Genomic DNA, 24,848 nt, shown 5'->3' on the forward strand with positions numbered 1-24,848 from the left:
GAGGGGGAACTGTAATTTAAAGACACCCCTCTCCACTCTCTACCATAAACACAGACAACACAATACAGCACATATACAATACGGGCCCCGGGCCTCCTCTGCAGCTCACCAGGAGTCTTCCAGGCTCTTCCGCACAGTCCGCGTTCTCTTCAAATGTTTTATTTCTGTTGATATTTTGAATGCCAACATGGCGCGGTTGTGATTAAGATGTATTTTAGTATCTAGTTCCCCTGACATTCCCTGGAATTTTTACTCCATTTTATATATAAAAATAATCTTGCTCTTTGAACTAACATGATGTATACGTATATTGTCACTAGCTGTATAGTAATAGTCTACCTTTATTTACAGTGACTTGGAGATTAAGATCCAGGAGGACCAAAACTTTGAGATATACCGTGTCGCATACTTTGCATGTTATCATACATACCTGCCTAATGAATTGTAAATTCAATAAATACTTACCATGCTAAATACCTCTAAAGAGTGTGCCATGAATACTTCGCTACTTTCAAGGGGGAAAATCCCGCCTTTTTACCAGACAAATCACTTCAAAGTTCAGCGATTGCCTCCCATCTTCGATATATTTCAATATTTACTTAGGCATCAATCAGATATATTGTCTCCAGGAGACTCATGTTACGAAAGACTGCATTATATGAAAAAGCCGTGGGTGGGATTTGAAAGTCATGCAGTGTACTCCACTTTCTCTCGGGGCGTCAGTATCCTGGTCCATAAAAATGTACCCTTTCAAATTATTGAGGAGGATATAGACAAAGAGGGTAGATATATTTGTATACTATGCAATATTTGTCATCAAATGTTTATTATTGTCAATATATATATACCCCCTCCTTTTTCCAACAATGTCCTGAAAAAAGTTTCGGAATTATCATTGGGGATTTCAATAATGCAATGGATTCTACTCTAGATAGATGCAGAATGGACCACCAGTTGCTGGGACCGGCGATGTAGCCTTTTGGGATGTTCCTTGGAGAGGTGGCCTTGGCAGATATATGGAGAACCCGATTTTCCTCTATGAGACGGTATTCCTGTTGCTCCTCCACATATGACTCATTGTCTAGAATTGACCTGGCGCTAGGTAACTCTCTGTTCTTACCGCTAGTACATGCAGCGGAACATCTGCCAAGGTCCCTCTCTGACCACTCACCTTTGAAAGTGGTGATTTCTATCGCAGACAGGACAAACAGAGGAGCCAATCTGTGGAAACTCAACCCTTTCTGGCTGTTGCAGGAGGTGGTCAGTGTGGATACACAAAAATACCTATTGGAATATTTTGAGATTAATGAGGGGATGGCTTCTACTGATATGGTCCTGCAAGCCATGAAGGCATATGTTAGAGGTAGTTTCATTATATCCATTAGTATAGTTAAAACTAAATCTAGGGAACTGGACTCAGCCCTACATCTTGACATGGGGGAGGAGGAGGCGGCATTTATTCTGAACACTACACAATACACCCAGGCTAGGCTATGAAGGGCACAGGAAGCTTTGAGACTTCATTTGCTTGAAAATGCTGGTAGGAAGCAGCAATTTGTTAAACAAAGATACTTTGAAGAAGGGGAGGAAGTGGGACATATGCTGTGCATGATATCGAAGACGCAGCAGGGCCATATTGAAATAGCTCACTTCAACTCTCAAATGGGACTGTGGTATATGACACCTTAGGTATTCTAGAAGTGTTAGAACAATTTTATTCTACTCTGTGCACATCTAAGACATCTGTATCTAGCGAAGAGATTAAGCAATTTTTAGTGAAGGCAAACCTGCTGAGGCTGTCAGAGGAGGATAGTAACCTGTTAGAATCCCCTTTATTCCTGGTAGAACTGGAAGATGCAGTGAAATATATGGCTAATGAAAAAGCACCAGGAGTAGATGCAGGGCTGGCTCCAGGTTTATGTGGGCCCTTGGGCGACACAGACTTAGTAGGCCCCTTTGCGGGGGAACTCAAGGTGGCAGTAAAATGGCAGAAAAGGCCCTGTTTAGGACCTCATATAGAAGTTAGGCCTCCAGTTTGTTCCCCCATACATTTAGTGCCCTCTGTAGATAGTGCCACACAGCCCCCCTCCCAGGTAGTGCCACTTAGCCCCCCAGGAAATGCCACACAGACCCCTTCCCTGGTGGTGCCACACAGCCCCCTTCCAGGTAGTGCCACACAGCCCCCCTGCCAGGTAGTGCCACACAGCCCCCTCCTCCCAGGTAGTACCACACAACACCCACCTGACAGTCAGGGGCTTCCCCAGAGACAGAGTTCCAGAGCAGAGCCGCTTCTAGCGCTCTGCCTGGAACTCCTTCTCTCCTCCTGACATCACTGTCCTAATATGGACGGTGATGCCGTGACGACAGCAGCGTCAGCTCCCGACGGCCGAGTGGGCCCCCCCAAGGATAGTGGGCCCTGGCACTTGCCCGGGTTTGCCGGGTGCTGATGCCGGCCCTGAGTAGATGGCTTATCTACGGAACTGTATAAGTAGTATGGGGACATATTACTACCTGAGTTACTAGGGGTCTTTGAGCAGGCTCTGACACAAACAATGCTGCCAACCTCTATGAGAGAAGCGTTCACAGTGGTATTACCTAAAGAGGGAAAATATCCCCAACTCCCTGAGTTGTACAGCCCCATATCACTTTTGTCTACAGATGTTAAGGTCCTGGCGATGGCACTAGCTAATAGATTGACCAAGGTTCTAAAGACGGTTATACATTCAGATCAGACAGGATTTATGCCTGAAAAATCCACATCCAAGATAAAGCGACAAATATTAACCCCTTAGTGACCAGCCTATTTTAGGCCCTAATGACTAAGCTATTTGTTTTTGTTTTTCTATAGTTGCATTCAAAGAGCTATAACGTTTTATTTTTCCATCAACATAGCTGTGATTAGTTGTACTTTTTAATGGCACCATTTTGTGGTACATATAATTTTTTTATTAACTTTTATTTACTTTCTTTGGGGGGGATAGATAAAAAAACTGAAATTCCACGATTGTTCTATGCGGTTTAAATTGACGCGGTACCACATATGTATAGGTTTTTTATGTTTTACGACTTTTGCACAATAAAAACACTTTTGCACTAAAATTATTTGTTTTTGGATCGTCGCTTTCCAAGAGCCGTAATTCTTTTATTTTTCCATCAATGTAGTGATTTTTTGGGCTTGTTTTTTGCGGGACGAGACGTAGTTTTGATTGGTACTGTTTTGGGGTATTTGGGACTTATTTATTAACTTTTATTATGACTTTTTTGGGGGGCAATGGAAAAAAATATCAATTTCGCCTATGTTTTTTGCGGGTTTATTTTACGGTGTTCACCTTGCGGTTTAAATTACATATTAACTTTATTTTTTAGTCATTACGGTCTCGGCGATACCATATATGTGTACTTTTATTTATTTTTTACACTTTTACTAAATAAAACCACTTTTTGTGGAATAAAATGGTTTGATTTATTTTTTTGCTGTAATTTTTATTAATATTTTTTATTCCACATTACTTACTTATTTTTTTAGTCACACTAGGGGACTTTACTATGCAATCTTCAGATCGCTGCTATAATGCTTTGGTATACTTAGTATACCAGAGCATTATTGTGCGTCCTAATAGAGATATGCACTGGGCAGACCTGGGGGCTTTTATCAGGCCCCCAGCTGCCATGACACCCCATCGGAGGCCCACGATTGCATTTGCGGGCCGCCGACGGATGAGAGAGGGAGCTCTCTCCCTCTGTAAACAATACACATCACGTCCTGGCTGGAGGTAATGTATATTAATTGTCAGGACACTGCAGTAACGTTATAGTGTGTTTATGCGGCTGCACATAGCGATATAGCTATATCGCTATGTGCTGTATAAATGAATGGAGAGAAGTATATGACGCTGATTGGTCAGCGTCATACACTTCTCTGTACAACGCCCACTTGGCCATATAGTAAAACACACCCAGTTGTCCATTGAGAAACGCATTAGCATAAAGCTAATATAGGTTATAACTCCGTCAAAAATGATAATTTTTCTAAATAAAAGACACTGCTGTAATCTACATTACAGCGCCGATCACATCATGTACAATATAGGCCACTTATAATGTGGTGACAGAGCCTCTTTAAGTGGCAGCAGTGAGCAGTCAGTCAGATCAGAATTTTACTGCTTTGTGAGACTTCCTGCTTCTCAGATGGTAGAGTCGAGTGTATTGGCGCCGGAAGGCAGGTGCCAATAATTGTTTTTGACCGCCAATATTAATGGGCAAGGAATACAGGAACTAGCCCCAGCCACAGGAGGCAGTTGTTTTCAGAAAGGTTGAGGGACCCGACGACCTTCAATCCTGAGCGCCCCTTCCCCACTGGATGGAACAGGGGACCAATGGAGTGAGAAGCTAGCAGAAGGAAAGTGTGTCCTATCATTAAAGAGAGAGAAGATGGAGCCTGTTCACATGATAACAACAAGAGGAAAAGTTAGATAAGTATCGGGCAGCTAGAAGATACCTGAGTAAGTGCAGCAGCTTTCAGGGAGGCAAGAACTAGCAACAGGGTCTTCCCTCAAAAGCAGGTAAGCATTATGCCCTCCTTCACCGCTGCACATCAAGCAACCAGGAGTGAGGTGTTTTCCATTACTTGGCCTTTAATTAGAATCTTTCATTCACAAGAGCAATTATTAGCCCCTCCCCTTGCCAACAAGTTAGTAAGAGCACCCACACTTCTGCAATCGGGCACAATCTATTACTCTACATTGGGGCACATGACAGCTCCAGGTTGCCACCCGCAAAACACATGCAATGTGCAGCATTGAGTAATATGTTGGTGCATTCTATTGAGTAATAATACAATAATTAGTGTCCTAAGTCATATGAATGTGTCATTGTCCACCATAGAGAATATGGTAATGACAATAGTTTGGTTACTATTGGCAACAGTGTCCACAATGCGGACCTCACACCCTTTTGATGATGATTATAAAAGGTCTAGGGGAAATGCTCGATTTTAAATTCACCTGGGGCATTGATAATGCAAGGATATGATATACAATAGCGCCGCACAAAGATTGTTTTTTCCCCCTAAACTGTGTCCCACTTTAGCCCCACACGAAAAATTATTTGCCACATCAGAAGTATAATGTTTCACTACTTTAGCAAGATAAAAATCATTCAGTAAAAAATTGTTTTGTGCTGCTTATAACTTACATTTTTCCATCGATGGAGCCGTGTGAGGGCTTGTTTTTTGCAGAACGAGCTGTAGTTTTTATTAGTACAATTTTGGTTTACATGTCATTTTATTACTTTTTTTGGGAGGAGGCAAGGGGACCTAAAAACAGCAAATTTGGCGGTTTTTATTTTATTTTACAGCATTTACGGTGCAGGATAAGTAAGGTTATATTTTAATAGATTCTAGAATGGAGGACAAAAAACACGGCGCCACATGGTGCAGGTCGCACGGTGTAAAGAGGAAACAGAATAGGTGATATGGACTCACCTATTGAAGCTGTGCTAACAACAGGCACAACACTGGTGCAAACAATGAGTATGTGATATAGCTGCAGCTGGGTTCAAAAGCTGATCTGCTGGCAAGGGGATAACTTAGAATAATAGATAAGAAAACGAAAAAATGGAGAACCACAAAATAGCGCTGCTAACATCAGAAGGACAAAATGAAGAATTGTGTTAGAGGTCCATTTATTAATACAGACTACGCGTTTCATCAGGTCTGTCCTGATGAAGATGCCGATGCGGCGTTGAAACGCGTAGTCTGTATCAATAAATGGACCTCTAATACAATTCTTCATTTTGTCCTACTGATGTTAGCAGCACTCTTTTGTGGTTCTCCATTTTTATCGTTTTCTTATCTATTTTAATAGTTTCAAATGCGGCGACACCAATCATGTTTATTTTTAATTGTTTACATTATTTTATGTAAAAAATAGGAAAAGGGTTGTTTTTTGAACTTTTAAAGGTTTATATATATTTTGTTAAATAGTTTTTTGCATTTTCTTTTTGGGTCACACTAGAAGACTTGAACATACGATCGTTGGATCGCTTGTACGATTCGCTGCAATGCTTATTTATTGCAGTGTATTGTTAATTTAACATTCAGTGCTCACTCTCCCCAGTGTTTTTTTGGAGTGTGGGAGGAGACCGGAGGAAACTCTACGCAGATGTTACCCTTGTTTGGATTTGAATCCAGGACCCCAGTACTGCAATGCAACAGTGCTAAAATCACTGAATCACTAGGTTACCCTAGGGTGCCATCCTGATGTCCTTGTTTTAATATGTCTGTCATAAAGACAGTTTCCATTTAAGCCTATTATCTAAATTTTTAATAAAATCATGCCATGTTCTAAACACAGGGGCAGATTTTCTAAGACTGGCCTTTAATACCCAGTTCACACAGTTTTTGAAAACCGCATCAATATTATTTTATTTTTTTTTAAACTATTTTTTATTAAGAACTGTTGCAGTAACAAGTATAACATCAGTCACATATCTCTGATTGTAAAATACATCACATTGGATCAAGGAAATTTACATAATGCAAGTCAGGTAATGAGAACATAAAGAAAATTCCAGGAATTTAATAAGCCATAAACAATGGCACTTAGACTGGTTTACTTTGACGTATGTAAGACTATTATAATAAAAGGACAAAAAACAAGAACAGAAATAAAAGAAAACAAAACAGCCTAGGACCTGTGTCACACATGAGCATCTAATAAATCAGGCACAGCAAGTTCAAGGAGATACATAATAAAAATTCGGGTCACTTATGTTACTCTCACAGTATCTAGTGAAACAGCAGAGGGGTTGATTGTCAAAGGGGAGTTGTTCCAAATATCCCAAACTCTAGAAAACTTAGTACTACAACCAACATTCAGAAATACAACCTTCTCGAAAGGTATTACAGAATTTACCAATCCCTTCCAATGACCAATGGATGGAAGTCGATCAATCATCCAATGCTGTGCTATAGTTTTTCGTGCTAGAAATAGTTTCTCTCAAAAAAATTCTAGTATGGTGATTCCATGTCTCCCAATCCAGTATAACAAATAAACATATCTTAGGACATAAAGGGATACCTACAGGTAATAAGGACGATAACAGGGATAGTATGTCATTCCAAAAGTCCCTAATGATGGTACATGACCATATCATATGCCAAAAATCTTCCTCCGGGACATGGCATCTCAGACAGTCTGAATGGCAATCGTCCCATTTTGAATATCCTTACCGGGGTCAAATATGCCTTGTGTATTATACATAACTGGATCATATTATTATTTGCGGATGGGGAAACATGAAGATGGGACTCCAAAATATCATTCCAATCATCTGTCTGAATTGTAGGACTCCACCGTTTCCATCTACTCTCTATAGCAAGTGGTGTAGAATTCAGCGTGATGGATAACAAATTCGTATAGAGAGCAGATATCAGGCCTCGTGGACCCTGGAAGTTAAGTATAAAGGATTTGCCAGACACAGCTTCTGTGTCGATGCCTGTGGGCAATCAGTCTGCACCTGCTCCTATGTCTGTGAGACTGACTCCATCTTCCACCACTCAGGATGGCAGGCTTAGGAGTGGGAGAGCCTATCACAGCCTGGCCAGACGGTGCCAGCTCCCGCCCACTGTCTATTTATACCTGCCTTTCCTGTTCCTCCTTTGCTGTGATTCTTCTATGCTTGTTTCCTGGCTTGCTGCTGCTGCTTGTACTTCTCATCATCTGCTTGTTATTGACCTTGGCTTTCTGACCACTCTCCTGCTCAGCGTTTTGTACCTCGTTCTCTCCTGGTTTGACTCGGCTCATTCACTACTCTTGTTGCTCACGGTGTCTCCGTGGGCAGCTGCCCCGTTTCCCTAGCTTCTGTGTTCCCTTGTCTGTTGTCGTCGCCCAGTTGTACCCCGTCGCTTAGGACGGGTCGTTGCAAGTAGGCAGGGACTGAGTGGCGGGTAGATTAGGGCTCATCTGTTTGTCTCCCTACCCTGTCATTACATAATCACAGGCCCATATACCTAATCTACCCTGGTCCCTTACACATCTATGGACCCCCTTGAGACCCTGGCTCAGCAGATGCAGGGCCTCTCCCTACAGGTCCAGGCCCTGGCTCAGAGGGACAACCTGCGTGATGCTTCCCTGGTAGTGCCCCCCACCTCACCTCTCGAACCCCACTTCAAGTTGCCTGACCGGTTCTCAGGGGACCGGAAGACTTTTTTCTCCTTTCGGGAGAGTTGTAGGCTCTATTTTCACTTAAAGCCCCACTCCTCAGGTACTGAGAGCCAGCAGGTGGGTATAATTATGTCCCGGCTCCAGGACGGGCCCCAAGAATGGGCCTTCTCCTTGGCTCCTGACGTCCCTGAACTTTCCTCCGTTGATCTTTTCTTTTCTGCTCTCGGGCTAATTTATGACGAGACTGACAAGATTGCCTTTGCCGAGAGTCAGATGGTGACCTTACGTTAGGGTAAGAGACCTGTAGAGGAGTATTGTTCTGACTTCAGGAAGTGGTGTGTAGCTTCTCGGTGGAATGACCCTGCCTTGAGGTGCGAGTTTAGATTGGGTCTGTCGAACGCCCTGAAAGACCTGCTAGTTAGCTATCCCTCTGCTGACTCCCTAGATAAGGTTATGGCTTTAGCGGTACGACTTGACCGACGTCTCAGGGAATGACGACTTGAACGTTTTTGTGCCTTCTCCTCTGACTCCCCCATGATGCCTCCCGAGGTTCCGTTGCTTCGTTCATCCACGGAAGACTCGGATGTACCTATGCAACTCGGGGCCTCCGTGTCCCCCCAACAACGTAGTGAGTTCCGCAGGAAGAATGGTCTCTGCTTCTACTGTGGGGATGACAAGCATCAAGTGAACAACTGTCCCAGGCGTAAGAATAAGCAGCCGGAAGAACTTCCACGCCTAAGTGATCATCGGGGAGGTCACTTGGGCGCACAGGTATTTCCCGTAAAAATGAAACCTAATGAAATCTTGCTTCCCTTTCAGGTCTCTTTTGGTGGTAGGTCTGCTACCGGCAGTGCCTTCGTGGATTCAGGGTCTTCTGCTAATATCATGTCTGTGGAATTTGCTATGTCTCTAGCTATGCCATTGATTGATTTGCGTAAACCTGTCCCGGTAGTGGGTATCGACTCCACTCCTCTTGCTAATGGTTATTTTACACAGCATACCCCTGTTTTTGAACTCCTTGTTGGCTCCATGCATTTGGAGCAGTGCTCTGTACTGGTGATGCAGGGATTATTGTCCAATTTGGTTTTAGGCCTTCCCTGGTTGCAGATGCATAATCCCATGTTTAACTGGAATACTGGGGATCTTACCAAATGGGGTAATGAATGCATGACGTCATGTTTTTCTGCTAATTCTATTTCTCTCCCTGAGGAGGTGAACACTCTACCTAAGTTTGTTCAGGACTTCGCTGATGTTTTCTCTAAAGAGGCCTCCGAAGTGTTACCTCCTCATAGAGAACACGATTGCGCAATCGATTTGGTACCAGGGGCTAAGCTCCCTAAGGGTAGGATATTCAATCTCTCTTGTCCCGAACGTGAAGCCATGAGAGAGTATATCCAGGAATGCCTGGCCAAGGGTTACATTCGCCCCTCTACTTCTCCGGTAGGTGCTGGCTTCTTCTTCGTAGGGAAGAAGGATGGTGGTCTTAGGCCGTGCATCGATTACCGACACTTGAATAAGGCACTGTAAGGAACCGGTACCCCCTTCCTTTGATTCCTGATCTCTTCAATCAGGTTCAGGGGGCCCAATGGTTCTCTAAGTTTGATCTACGGGGGGCTTATAACCTTATCCACATCAAAGAGGGGGATGAGTGGAAGACTGCGTTTAACACGCTCGAAGGTCATTTCGAATACCTTGTCATGCCCTTTGGGTTGTGTAATGCTCCTGCGGTCTTCCAGAATTTCATAAATGAGATTTTAAGAGACTACCTGGGGGTATTTCTTGTAGTGTACCTTAATGACATACTTGTGTTTTCCAAGGACTGGTCCTCCCACATTGAGCATGTCAGGAAGGTGCTCCAGGTCCTTCGGGAAAACAAACTGTTTGCTAAGACCGAAAAATGTGTGTTTGGGGTGCAAGAGATACCATTTTTGGGTCAAATCCTCACTCCTCATGAATTCCGCATGGACCCCGCCAAGGTCCAGGCTGTGGCGGAATGGGTCCAAACTGCCTCCCTGAAGGCGTTACAGTGCTTCCTGGTATTCGCTAATTATTACAGGAGATTTATTGCTAACTTCTCGGTCATCGCTAAGCCTCTTACGGATCTCACTCGCAAAGGTGCTGATCTCCTCCACTGGCCTCCTGAGGCTGTCCAGGCTTTTGAGGTCCTTAAAGGAACAGTGTCATCACAAATTATTTTTTTATATGTTAAAGATGTTAGTGCTTTATTAAAAACGTTTATATTCATTTGTGTGTTTGTGTTTTACTTTTTCTTATTTTTACACTTTTTCTTCCCTATGGGGGCTGCCATTTTTTGTTCCATTTCTGTGTGTGTCGATTAACGACACATACAGACATGGAATACGGCAGCCACAGTCCCATAGGGACTGCGAACGGCTCCCGTCCCATTGACTGCAGTGTACGGCGTCTGTGTGGGAACTGCGCATGCGCCGCTCCCACACAGTCCTATTCGAAATTGGCGCCGTCCGGCGCCATTTTCCTGTGGACCGGAAGTCGCGGCCGGACAGTAATATTACTACTTCCGGTCGCGGCTTCCGGATTTGTGCACTTGCACCAGCGGCAGCAAACGGAGCGGACGGGCCGGAGGGAGCCGCGGCGGCAGGAGCAGGTAAGAGATTTCAATGTATGTTCGTGTTTGTGTGTGTTTACTACTGTATGTAAACCTACTACACTGTGGGTTAGCTCAAAAAATGGCGACACACAGTGTAGGAGGTTACATCGTTCAAACCCCTCGTTTATCCCGGCACTAGCCAGGATAAAGGAGGGGGGGATGCTGAGAGCTCACTAGAGCGAGGGCTTTTAACCCAATGTTGCAATGCTGCAATTTTGGGAACAGCTCCATCTAGTGACCAAAAATGGGTAGTATTATAAATTAGAAATAATTTATAATATTACATGGACTCGTGCAAAAAAATAAAAAAAATTTGAACAATGTTTAATCACCCACACACTAAATGTTTAATTTTTTTTAAAAAAACATGTTTTTCTGGCAACACATTCCCTTTAAGAAGTGCTTTATCTCGGCCCCAGTGCTGGTTCAGCCCAACCAAATGGAGCCATTGATTGTGGAGGTTGACGCCTCCAAGGTGGGAGTGGGTGCTGTCTTGTCCCAGGGTACCAGGTCCCTCACCCATCTCCGTCCCTGTGCCTACTTCTCCAGGAAGTTTTCGCCCACTGAGAGTAACTATGATATTGGCAACCGCGAACTCTTAGCCATTAAATGGGCATTTGAAGAGTGGCGTCACTTCCTGGAGGGGGCTAGGCACCAGGTAACGATCCTTACCGACCACAAGAATCTGGTTTTCTTAGAATCTGTCTGGAGGCTAAACCCGAGAAAAGCTCGATGGGCGGTATTTTTTACCAGATTCAACTTTTTGGTCACCTATAGGGCTGGGTCTAAAAATATTAAGGCTGACGCACTGTCGCGTAGCTTCATGGCCAGCCCTCCTTCGGAGGAAGATCCTGCTTGTATTTTGCCTCCAGGTATAATCATTTCCTCTATTGATTCTGATTTAGTCTCCGAAATTGCGGCTGATCAAGGTTCAGCTCCCGGGAACCTTCCTGAGAACAAGCTGTTTGTTCCCCTGCAACTCCGGCTTAGGGTACTTAGGGAAAATAATGACTCTGCACTATCTGGCCATCCAGACACCCTGGGTACCAAGCACCTCATTGCCAGAAACTACTGGTGGCCTGGGTTGCTTAAAGACGTTAAGGTCTACGTCGCCGCTTGTGAGGTTTGTGCTAGGTCCAAGACTCCCAGGTCTCGACCAGCGGGCTTACTATGTTCTTTGCCCATTCCCCAGAGACCTTGGACCCATATCTCCATGGATTGTATCACCGATTTGCCTCCATCTCAAGGCAAGTCGGTGGTGTGGGTTGTAGAGAGTCCTGATAAAGAGTGCATTACACATGTGAGTTAGATGAGGTAGTAATAAGTCTTGAAATTGACTGTAATAAGTGAGAGGGAAACCATTGGGGCCTGGACTTTTACCCGGTGGGAATGAAGATATTATACTTTTAACTTCTTCAACAGTGATAGGTCGCAAAAGCGCTTTCCCCTCCTCTGGGGATAGAGCAGGTAAATCAAGTGACTCCAAAATGTTTAGTATTTGTGTGCCTCTCTGATCAGATGGAGAACCAGACCCATCTTCTTTTATATTATAAAGGGAGGAGTAGAATGACGTAAAATCCCTGGCTATATCGGATGTGGAGGTGCACAAAACGCCACCCGCCCCCTTAATTCGGGAAATTAAGGATTTTTCCTTCCGTTTTTTAATTAGAGCATACATGAGTTTCCCTCCCTTGTCTCCATGGGCATATATATTCTTTTTATAATGGAGTAAGTTTTTGGCTAACTTTTGGTTTACTACATCTTTTAGTTTCACCCTTAAGGAGCTAAGTTCAATTTGAGCTGCTTGCGCTGTCGATCTTTTATGAATCTTTTCTAATACCGAGATTTGAGTCAGTAAGGAGTTAATTACCTTGCATTTTTCTTTTTTAACTCTAGAACCCAGGGAAACAAAAAGGCCCCTCATATATGCCTTGTGCGCTTCCCATACACATGTGGCCATAACGTCCTGAAAGGTATTGGTGTCAAAATAAAATTTTAATTGTTTGGCTAAATTCTCTCTATGTGTATCACTATCTAAGAGAGTATCGTTAAGTTGCCATGTCCATTCCCTAATGGGCAAACCAGATAGGGATAAAGTAATGCTAACCGGAAATGATCCGAGAGTGTCATGGAACCAATTTTCAGAGTCGTAAGCAGACTCTCATGAATAAACAAATAGTCCAACCTCTGGTGTGACCTATGTGCTAGGGAATATAAAGTAAAGTGGCGAGTCGAGGGATGAAGCGTCCGCCAAGCATCTACCAATTATAGTCCCTGAAATTTCCGTTTAATTCTGCCCAAAACAGCAAACAACAGCGCAAATCTGTTAGTAGAGGAGTCATTGAGAGGATTTAATGTGACATTACTGTCTCCTCTTAATATAACCGGTCCTTCTGCAAAAATAGTCAGAGTGTCTAAGATCTTCTCAAACCATCTTGATTTCGATTTATTAGGAGCATACAAATTTGCGAGTGTAGACACTGCTTTTGCCAATATGCCCTTTTAAGAAAAGTGCTCCACCATCAGTGGAGCCATATTGTGCAATAAAAGAGAAAGGTACCTCTTTATGTAATGCAATGGATACTCCTCGCGCTGAGGCTGAGGAGCTATTCGAATTAGAGTGAAACGATCTATTGAAGTAATGAGTTGGTAGGTTAGGTATCTTACCTTCTTTAAAATGTGTTTCTTGAAAAAACACTATAGAAGCCTTCTCTTTTTTCTAATAATGTCAATACATGGTTCCGCTTATTATGGGAGTTCAAACCTTTTACATTATAAGTAACTATGTTTGTTGATTAAAGCCAGGTCCGTGTCTCAACATCACTAACTGTAGTATTGTAGATAATGTCATGGATTGAAGGGGGTGGGAAAGCGAGGTAACCAAGGAGACATACAAGGAGAAATAACTTATGTACATAACAAAGAGAAAACGCAGCCAGAGACAAAGAATCAATCCTCTGTTAGGAAGCACTCGACTCTTAGCCCCTGGGGCAATCAAATACACATTGCTAAATGGGAACGAACCTGGTTATAGAGTAACAAGTAAGATGGAGATAAAAGGCACATTTTTATTTATTATGTTTATATTTTATTTATTTATTTATTTATTTATTTTTTCTCTCCTTCATTTCCCTCCCCCTCCCTCCGACCTCCTCTCCCCCCAAGGGTTTCTATAGCATTGCGTTTTTTTTATTTTTTTATTACATGTTTGTATGTACTATGTACTTCTTTCCTTTTTGTACTGCTGTAGAACAAAATAAAGATATAAAAAAAAAAAAAATAGACATTGCTCAAGTATAGAACGGCACCAGTTATCATGATTTAATACATTTTGTATATAGCATTGGGGTAGCCGCTACCTAACCAATATTGTGAAAAAGATTACGATGAACGGAGAAACATTAACCCTGAGCCGATACCTGACCCAGAACCACTGTATCCATATACATATTATTAAGGCACTATATAATACCACAATGCAACAAAAGACCCAAAAAAAGAACTTATGCATTATATGGGGGAGGTCCCCATCAACTAAGGTATACCCTCTTTTCCTAAGAATAATACTTATACATCATATGAACCGTATGAGATTTCAACAAAGTATGGTTATACTCAAGTAAAGTCCTTATCTTCATCTCTTGCTTGAGTTTCTAGGATCTAGGAGATCTCATATTTCCCGCCCTCGCCCATGGAGTGAGCTGCGGCAGACTCGGCAGACGTAGATCAATGTGGGCAGGCATCCAAGAGGGAGTATCCATAGGAGCAATACCTAGTTTTTCCCATGCGTCTTGCAAATCTTCGGGCGTATGTATGACGATTCTTTTGCCATTTTTCAATATGGCTAGACCAAAGGGATACATCCAATTATATGAGATCCGCATGTTCTGTAGTTGAAGTAATAAAGGACGCATCATTCTGTGTTTCGTCAGAGTGGATGTTGCTATATCTTGAAATAGTTGAATTTTCGCACCCTCCAACACAATCTCAGCACATGCTCTGTTAGCTTGCAAAACGGCCGATGTATCCACAAAGCTAAGTAATCCACAAACAACGTCTCTAGGAGGATCTGACACTTTCAGTGCAGGACACAATGCCTGTGGATCCTCTCGATAACAATGGTGGAAGCTCGTTCCTTGCCAAGCAGATCGTCTGCATAGCCACCGCGTGTAATGCCTCCGATGCAAAGGATTCAGGTATGCCCTTGAATCTGACGTTCTTTCACCTGCTTCTATTTTCTTCTATCCTCCAAGAGCGTCATCACCCGATTGATTTGAACCTCTTGCTGTTGTACCTTATGGCTTAAGGAGTCACAGAAACCGACCAGGTCTGTAACCACAGACTCCAAGTGCTCCACGTGGTTGCCAATATGGCGGACATCCACCTTGATGTCTGAGAGGTCCTTCATCATCGGTGTAAGTGCCTGTAAGATGGTTCTCTTAAGGTAAGCCCGAGAGACCGGGGCTTTCTCAGTGCATGGAGCTGCATAAGCATAGGCAGTCTCTTGATCACTGTCCTCCTCAGAGTCGTCCTGTTTCATTTTTAAGAATTTATCTAGATCTGCTTGACCATTATGGGATTTTGACGTCCCTTCTGTATCCCTGGTATCGGACTTGCCAATTTTGACCATTTCGGTCTTCGTGCCTTGCTATTTCAGTGATCTTGGGTCGTGTGTGTGAGAAGCTAAAGAACTAAGCTGCCATCACTCTCCACTGGTCAGTCTCCGCCCCTCCATTTTATAGTTTTGACTGCTGTATTGTTACCAAGTGAAATCTTAATAGTACTGGGCCTGGTCATGAGCCTTTATTAAGACCTGTAATATTCTTTATCTATTGCTGGCAATCTCTCATATGAACAATATATTTTATATTGTGTAATACTGTAAACAAGTGCAGGTTCTATAACTACCATATAAGTATAAATATAATATACTTTAAACGCTTGACAGTGCTACTTGTGAAAATTTGGATGATGGAATATGTGTATTTGGAACTAAGACTTATTTCCTAAATCTATCTGAAAGACAGGCTTTGAACAAGCTGTTATTTCACTCCGGGGAGCAGCATTGCAATAGTAAAATGTCAGATTTCATCCATCATAATGTCATGACTCATATTAAAATGTCTTGTAAGACACAAGGGAAGGTTGGACAAAAAAAAATTTGATACATTTCCACACACATGCTGCGGCTTTTAGAATGTACCTCTGTATGTCATAATACCATAATAATATATAAATATATGGAACATAATTTAAATATAATATGTATAAATTTTTATATATGTGTATATATATATATATATATATATATATATATATATATATATATTTATATGTATTTATGTATATATAAATATATATATATATATTACAAATATATATAAATGTAAGGTTTTTCTTGTTAAAGAGGCTCTGTCACCAGATTTTGCAACCCCTATCTGCTATTGCAGCAGATAGGCGCTGCAATGTAGATTACAGTAAAGTTTTTATTTTTAAAAAACGAGCATTTTTGGCCAAGTTATGACCATTTTTGTAATTATGCAAATGAGGCTTGCAAAAGTCCAAGTGGGTGTGTTTAAAAGTACAAGTCCAAGTGGGTGTGTATTATGTGCGTACATCGGGGCGTTTTTAATACTTTCACTAGCTGGGCGCTCTGATGAGAAGTAACATCCTCTTCTCTTCAGAACGCCCAGCTTGTGACAGTGCAGATCTGTGACGTCACTCACAGGTCCTGCATCGTGACGGCCACATCGGCAGCAGAGGCTACAGTTGATTCTGCAGCAGCATCAGCGTTCAGCTGATGCTGCTGCAGAATCAACTGTAGCCTCTGGTGCCGATGTGGCCGTCACGATGCAGGACCTGTGAGTGACGTCACAGATCTGCACTGTCACAAGCTGGGCGTTCTGAAGAGAAGAGGATGTTACTTCTCATCAGAGCGCCCATCTAGTGAAAGTATTAAAAACGCCCCGATGTACGCACATAATACACACCCACTTGGACTTGTACTTTTAAACACACCCACTTGGACTTTTGCAAGCCTCATTTGCATAACTACAAAAATGGTCATAACTTGGCCAAAAATGCTCGTTTTTTAAAAATAAAAACGTTACTGTAATCTACATTGCAGCGCCTATCTGCTGCAATAGCAGATAGGGGTTGCAAAATCTGGTGACAGAGCCTCTTTAAACACAGAAGAACCTTTTTTAAATAGCTGAAAACCCCTTTAAAATGACAATCATATGTATATATATATATATAGATATATATATCTATATATCTATATATATAAATATATATAAATATATATATATATATATATATATATATATATATATATTTATATATAGATATATATATATATATGTATATATCTATCTATATATAGGTATATATCTTTATATATGAATTTATATGAATTTGCCGCTTAAAGGAGTTTTTCACAAATTTAAAAAAGGTTCTTCTGTTTTTAACATACAGAAAAAAAACTTACATTGTCCTATAAACCCACTCTATTCATGTTACACATGGTGAAGCGTTATCAATAGTATACAGCAAAATTAAATTAATGGTATAAAACAGGGTGCTACACATGTATAAGCACAATCTATGTAAAAAAAAAAAAAACAAGAAGCAAACACATCCAAATAGAAGTCTCAACAGCCTTTAATAAATGACAAAAATTAAAAACGGTTAAAAACATATGCAAATACAAAGGATTCATTATAAATGTAAATGGTACCTCTGCTGTATACACCCCTGATAAGATCTCAAATAAGTACTGGATCACAAAAAGACATGAATACATAAGAGCATTTACATCAAATTCATAAATATATAATGTACCTACATGCAGTAAAATTACAGTGCAGAAGATTAACCCCTTCAAGGCACAGCCTGTTTTGGCCTTCAGGACACAGCCAATTTTTTCAAATCTGACATGTTTCACTTTATGTGGTAATAACTCCGGAATGCTTTTACCTATCCAAGCGATTCTGAGATTGTTTTCTCGTGACACATTGGACTTTATGTTACTGGCAAAATTTGCTCGATACACCAAAATGTAGCGAAAAATTGCAAAAATTTGCATTTTTCTAAATTTATATGTATCAGCTTGTAAGACAGATGGTAATACCACACAAAATTGTTGCTAATTAACATCACCCATATGTCTACTTTAGATTGGCATCGTTTTTTGAACATCCTTTTATTTTTCTATGACATCACAAGGCTTAGAACTTTAGCAGCAATTTCTCACATTTTCAAGAAAATTTCAAAAGGCTATTTTTACAGGGACCAGTTCAGATGTGAAGTGGATTTTAGGGCCTTATATATTAGAAACCCTCGATAAGTCACCCCATTTTAAAAACTTCACCCCTCAAAGTATTCAAAACAGCATTTAGAAAGTTTCTTAACCCTTTAGATGTTTCACAGGAATTAAGGCAAAGTAGATGTGAAATGTTCAAATTTCTTTTTTTTTTTTGCAGAAATTCATTTTTCATCTATTTTTTTTTGTAACACATAAAGTTTTACCAGAGAAACACAACTCAATATCTATTGCCCAGATTCTGCAGTTTTTAGAAATACCCCACATGTGGCCCTAGTGCGGTAATGGACTGAAGCACCGGCCTCAGAAGCAAAGGAGCACCTAGTGGATTTTGGGGCCTCCTTTTTATTAGAAAATATTTTAGGCTCCATCTCGGGTCTGAAAGGCTCTTGCGGTACCAAAACAGTGGAAATCCCCCAAAAGTGACACCATTTTGGAAACTATACCCCTTGAGGAAATTATCTAGTGGTATAGTGAGCATTTTGACCCCGCAGGTTTTTTGCAGAAATTATTGGAAGTAGGCCGTGAAAATGAAAATCTACATTCTTTCAAAGAAAATGTAGGTTTAGCTAATTTTTTCTAATTTCCACAAGGACTAAAAGGAGAAAATGCACCACTACTTTTGTAAAGCAATTTCTCCCGAGTAAAACAATACAATACAAAACAATATGTGGTCATAAACGGCTGTTTGGACACACGGCGGAGCTTAGAAGGGAAAGAGCGCCATTTGGCTTTTGGAGCTCAAATTTAGCAGGAATGGTTTGCGGAGACCACGTCGCATTTGCAAAGCCCCTAAGGGACCAAAACAGTGAAAACACCAAAAAAGTGACTCCATTTAGGAAACTACACCCCTTGAAGAATCCATCTAGGGGTGTAGTGAGCATTTTGAACCCACAGGGGTTTCATAGATTTTATTAGAATTGGGCAGTGAAGATAAAAAAAATCCTTTTTTTCCAATAAGACGTAGCTTTAGCTCAACATTTTTCATTTTCTCAACAAATAAAGGAATAAAAGAACCCCAACATTTGTAAAGCAACTTCTCTGGAGTACGGCAATAGATGTTTCACAGGAATTAAGGCAAAGTAGATGTGAAATGTTCAAATTTCTTTTTTTTTTGTTGCAGAAATTCATTTTTCATCTATTTTTTTTGTAACACATAAAGTTTTACCAGAGAAACACAACTCAATATCTATTGCCCAGATTCTGCAGTTTTTAGAAATACCCCACATGTGGCCCTAGTGCGGTAATGGACTGAAGCACCGGCCTCAGAAGCAAAGGAGCACCTAGTGGATTTTGGGGCCTCCTTTTTATTAGAAAATATTTTAGGCTCCATCTCGGGTCTGAAAGGCTCTTGCGGTACCAAAACAGTGGAAATCCCCCAAAAGTGACACCATTTTGGAAACTATACCCCTTGAGGAAATTATCTAGGGGTGTAGTGAGCATTTTGAACCCACAGGGGTTTCATAGATTTTATTAGAATTGGGCAGTGAAGATAAAAAAAAATCCTTTTTTTCCAATGAGACGTAGCTTTAGCTCAACATTTTTCATTTTCTCAACAAATAAAGGAATAAAAGAACCCCAACATTTGTAAAGCAACTTCTCTGGAGTACGGCAATACCCCATTTGTGGTTATAAACTGCTGTTTGGGCACACGGCAAGGATCAGAAGAGAAGGAGTGCCATTTGGCTTTTGGAGCACAGATTTTGCTGGATTGGTTTCTTGACACCATGTCACTTTTGCAAAGCTCCTAAGGTACCAGTACAGTGGAAACTCCCCAAAAGTGACTCGATTCACGAAACTACACATCCATCTAGGGGTGTAGTGAGCATTTTGACCCCACAGGTGTTTCATAGATTTTATTAGAATTGGGCAGTGAAAATAAAAAAAATCCTTTTTCTTCAATAAGACGTAGTTTTAGCTGAAAATGTTTCATATTCTCAACAAATAAATGTAAAAGAGCACCCCAACACTTGTAAAGCAACTTCTCCTGTGTATGACAATACCACATATGTGGTCATAAACTGCTGTTTAGGCACAGAGTAGGGCACAGAAGGGAAGGAGCGCCATTTGGCTTTTGGAGTACAGATTTTGCTGGATTGGTTTCTGGGCGCTATGTCGCATTTGCAAAGTCCCTGTGGGACCAAAACAGTGGATCCCCCCCAGAACTGACCCCATTTTGGAAACTACACCCCTCAAGGTATTCACCTAGGGGTGTAGTGAGCATATTAACCCCACAGGTGATTGTCAAAAATTGGTGTGCACGTGATATTGCAGAGTGAAAATGTTTTTTCAATAGATATGCTAATATGTGCCACTGGAGACACACACCCCAAAAATTCACACGATGCCATATATGTGGAAGTAAACTGCTGTTTGGGCACACTGAAGGGTTCAGAAAGGAGGTAGAGCCATTTGGCTTTTGGAGCGTGGATTTTTCTTGTAGTAGTTTTGTTTGGAGTCTTACTGGTGTTTCCGTTTATAATGTGGGGGCACATGTAAGGCGGGCGGAGTATATAAGGGGCATAGTCAGGTGGTTTAGTGGGGTAAAAAAAAACAATAAAATAATCCATAGATGTGTGTTATGCTGTGACACAATCCTTTCTGCACAGGCCGGTGTCGCACTAATAAATGGTCTTTACTTATCCCCCTTTTGGTCTGCACTCGGCACCTTTGAAGTTTGGGGAATTTTGCTGGGAAAGTGTTGTCCTTGAATAATACAGGCACCCTCACTTCCAGCAGATATGTTTGGGCCCTCCCCTTCCGTGATCCCTAATTTTAGGGGCCTTGATAATTCGCCACTTGAAACAGAAGAAATGTTCCCCTCGGGCCGGCACAACTGCATATTTTTATTTCCTGGCTTATTGGTGCCTTGACTAATTTTATTTTTTCATAGACGTAGTGGTATGAGGGCTGTTTTTTTTTGTGTGACGAGCTGTAGTTTTTATTGGTACAATTTTGGGGTACACGCGACTTTTTGATCACTTGTTATCCTTTTTTTTTGGGAGGCAAGGTGACCAAAAAACAGCAATTCTGGCATATTTTTTTAGTTCTTTTTATACAGCGTTCGCCACATGTTATAAATTACATGTTACCTTTATTCTGCGGGTCAGTCCGATTCCGGTGATACCTAATTTATAGCACTTTTTATGTTTTACAACTTTTTGCACAATAAAATAACTTTTGTAAAGAGAATGGATTTTTTCTGTCGCCAAGTTGTGAGAGCCATAACGGTTTTACATTTTTCGTCGACGGAGCTGTATGAGGGCTTGTTTTTAGCGAGACGAGTTATAGTTTTTATAGGTACATTTTTAGGTACATGCGACTTTTTGATCACTTTTTATTTACATTTTTGGAAGACAAAGTGACCAAAAAATAGCAATTATGTCTGTATTTTTTAGTTATTTTTTTTACGGCGTTCACTGTGCGAAATAAATAACATAATATTTTTATAGTTCAGGTTGTTACGGTCGCAGCGATACCAAATATGTATGGCTTTATTATTTTTTTCAATAATAAATGACTTGATAAGGGAAAAAGGGCGATTGTGTTTTGTGTTATTATTTGAAACTTTTATTGTATTTTTTACAACTTTTATTTTTACTTTTTTGACTCTTTTTTTGACACTTTTCTTTAGTCCCACTAGGGGACTTGAAGGTCCAACAGTTTGTTTGATGTTCTAATACATTGCACTACCTATGTAGTGCAATGTATTAGAACTGTCAGTTGTTCACTGACAGCAAGCCGATCAGGCTCCGCCTCTGGGTGGGGCCTAATCAGCTTACGTAATGGCAGACAGGAGTCCATTGTTAGGACTCCTGTTGCCATGGTAGCAGTCGCCAGCCTTGCCATCGCGTGGCAAGGCTACCGATTTGCTACAAACCTCTAGGATGCAGCGATCACAATGGATCGCTGCATCGAAGGGGTTAATGCCAGGAATCGGAGCTAGCTCCGGTTCCTGGCGATAGATCGGGGTGTCCGCTGTAACATACAGCGGACACCCACTTCTGATGATGCCGGCTCAGCTTCTGAGCCGGAAGCTGAGCCGGCGCCATCTTGCCGATGGTACCGGAAGCCTCCTGGGCCCTGCCAACGACGGGGCATAGGAGGATTCTGTTGCTGGCGGACCGGGAGGTAAGCATTAGCCCTCCGATCGCCTTTGCAGCCACCGGCAACCTAGCGATCACGTTGCTGGGGCGCCGGTGGCTATAAACTCCTCACATGCTGCGATCGCTATTCAACGCAGCATGTGAGGGGTTAATCGGTCGGATCGGAGGCTAGCTCCGGTCCTGGCCGATACCTCAGGGTGCCAGCTGTAACATACAGCTGTCACCCGGCGGTGATGTCGCTGGCTCAGCTCCTGAGCCAGCTTTATCTCCATGACGTACAGTTACGTCGAGATGCGGGAACAGTCTATCTCCCATGACGTAACTGTACGTGATTTTGCGGGAAGGGGTTAAAGGGTAACTAAACCTTCAACAAACTTCTAACATGTCATAGTGACATGTCAGAAGTTTTTATTGGTGGGGGACCAAGCACTGAGACCCCTCACCAATCACTAGAACGAAGCAGAAGAAGCGCTCGGGTGATTGCTGAGCTGCTTAGTTTCTGATCAGATTATTTTGGAAAGCCGATGTATCGGAGTACGGGCCCATAGACTTTCTATTGAGTCCGTACACTGTTACATCGGCTTTCTGAGAAAAGCCGATCAGAAAACCAATCGGCTCAGCACTTACCCGAATTTATTCTGCGGAATCGCTGCTGTTTTGGTGCGAGTTTTCCTTATTGAATTCAATGGGGAGGTAAAACCCGCAATAAAGAGCCATGTGTTGCGACTTTTACAGAGCAAATGCTGAAATTCCGCACCAAAAATGACAAATGAGAAAAAAACAAAAAACGTTTTTAGTAGTCCGAGCGACACGATCCTCTACTCTAAATGCCAGTCCAGCCTCCTGGGATGATGTTTCATCCCATGTGACTGCTGCAGCCAATCAAAGACTGCAGAGGTCACATGAGATGAAAATTACGCACATGTCACCATGACTACGGAGACCCGGGTAAGTATAAGCTTTATTTTTAACCACTGTTTTCCGCAGTGGACATTTCGCCCAAAAAACTGCACCACAATTTTGTGCGGAATTCCCTTTAGCTCCCAGGACGGATACGCTGTGTACTTTTATGCAGCGTATCCATCCTGTGGAATAAAGACAGGTATCATTTAACAAAATCTTAATTTCATTGTGGCCACAATAAATGCCAGTGGTTTGTTTTAACCCTTTAGTGACCAGCCTATTTTGGACCTTAATGACAGAGCGATTTTTTTAGTTTTAGGATTGTTGCATTTCAAACGCTATAACTTTTTTATTTTTCTGTAAATATAGCCATGTGGGAAAAGTTGTATTTTTTAATGCCATTATTTTGGGGTAGATATAATTTATTGATTTACTTTTATTACCTTTTTTTGCGTGTAATGGAAAAAAACTGAAAATACACGGTTCTTTTTGGTGTCTTAAATTTACTCTGTTTTATGTGTGGTATAAATAACATAACTTTATTCTGCTGGTCGTTACAATTATGGCGATACAAAATGTATGTATTTTTTTAAAGTTCTACTACTTTTTACAATAAAAAACTTTTTTTTTAACATTTGTTTTTGTATCGCCATGTTCTTAGAGCCATAACATTTTTTATTTTTCCACCGATGTAGCTGTAGGAAGGCTTATTTTTTGCAGGGCGACTAGTAGGGTTTTTTTGGTACCATTTTGGGGTACATACAACATTCAACAGACAGTCCTCTCTCAATAGGAGATAGTATTTCTAGGTATTCAAGCTTATATCCAGTTGCTTGATTGACTTAATTTGACTTAATTTGATATTAATATGACTTAATTTGAAATTGCATTTGTTGTCTTTAGGAGTCTCTATGTACATATAGTATATTATTATATCATCAAAATTAGTTTTGGATACAATTCGGTTTGAATAAATTTGCTGCAAATTGCAAATGTCCCTACTGCTCTAAAAACTGACTCTGATGTTTTCTAAGACTATATCCAACCACTTTCAAGCACTTTAATGCCAGGCCAGCATTAGTAATGTCAATGACATTACTAATTCTGGCTCATTATGTAATGACAGCAACATTTATGGCAGTGGCATAACTATCGCCGTAGCAGCCATAGCAGGGCCTCCTTATGCCTAGTGACGCCGCTAGCAGCTGCAATGGCTGCTAAATCGGTAGCGATGCCACATTTAAAAGTATCTGTGACCTTAGGACGCAGATACTATTGAACACTATGGCAGTGCATGGAGGTGTCTCCCTGCTCTGCCATTTAATAGGCTACAGGCCACGTTCAGTCTGCAGCCTATCAGCCGCAGGGACAGGAACCCTGACATCACTGGATTACGCCAGCGTACGCAAGCATCCTATCGGTGTTGTGAAGCAGTTTAGTTCATTGTGGGAACGGGGCCTAAGTGAGTATCATTTTTTTGTTTTATTTGTTTGGGGGCACTGTCTACAAGGAGGAGGTGGGGGGCTGTATGACACTGTCTACAAGGGTGAGCTGGGAGCACTATCTACAAGGGGGGCTGTATGGCGCTATTTACAAGGGGGTGTGGGACACTATCTACAGCGAGGGCTCTATTGCTCTGTCTACAAAGGGGGCTGTATGGCAGAATCTACAGGGGGCTGTATGGCACTATCTACAGGGGGCTGAATGGCAGAATCTACAGG

This window comes from Rhinoderma darwinii, chromosome 3 (genome assembly GCF_050947455.1).
Source record: "Rhinoderma darwinii isolate aRhiDar2 chromosome 3, aRhiDar2.hap1, whole genome shotgun sequence".
In the NCBI taxonomy this organism is placed as follows: domain Eukaryota; kingdom Metazoa; phylum Chordata; class Amphibia; order Anura; family Rhinodermatidae; genus Rhinoderma; species Rhinoderma darwinii.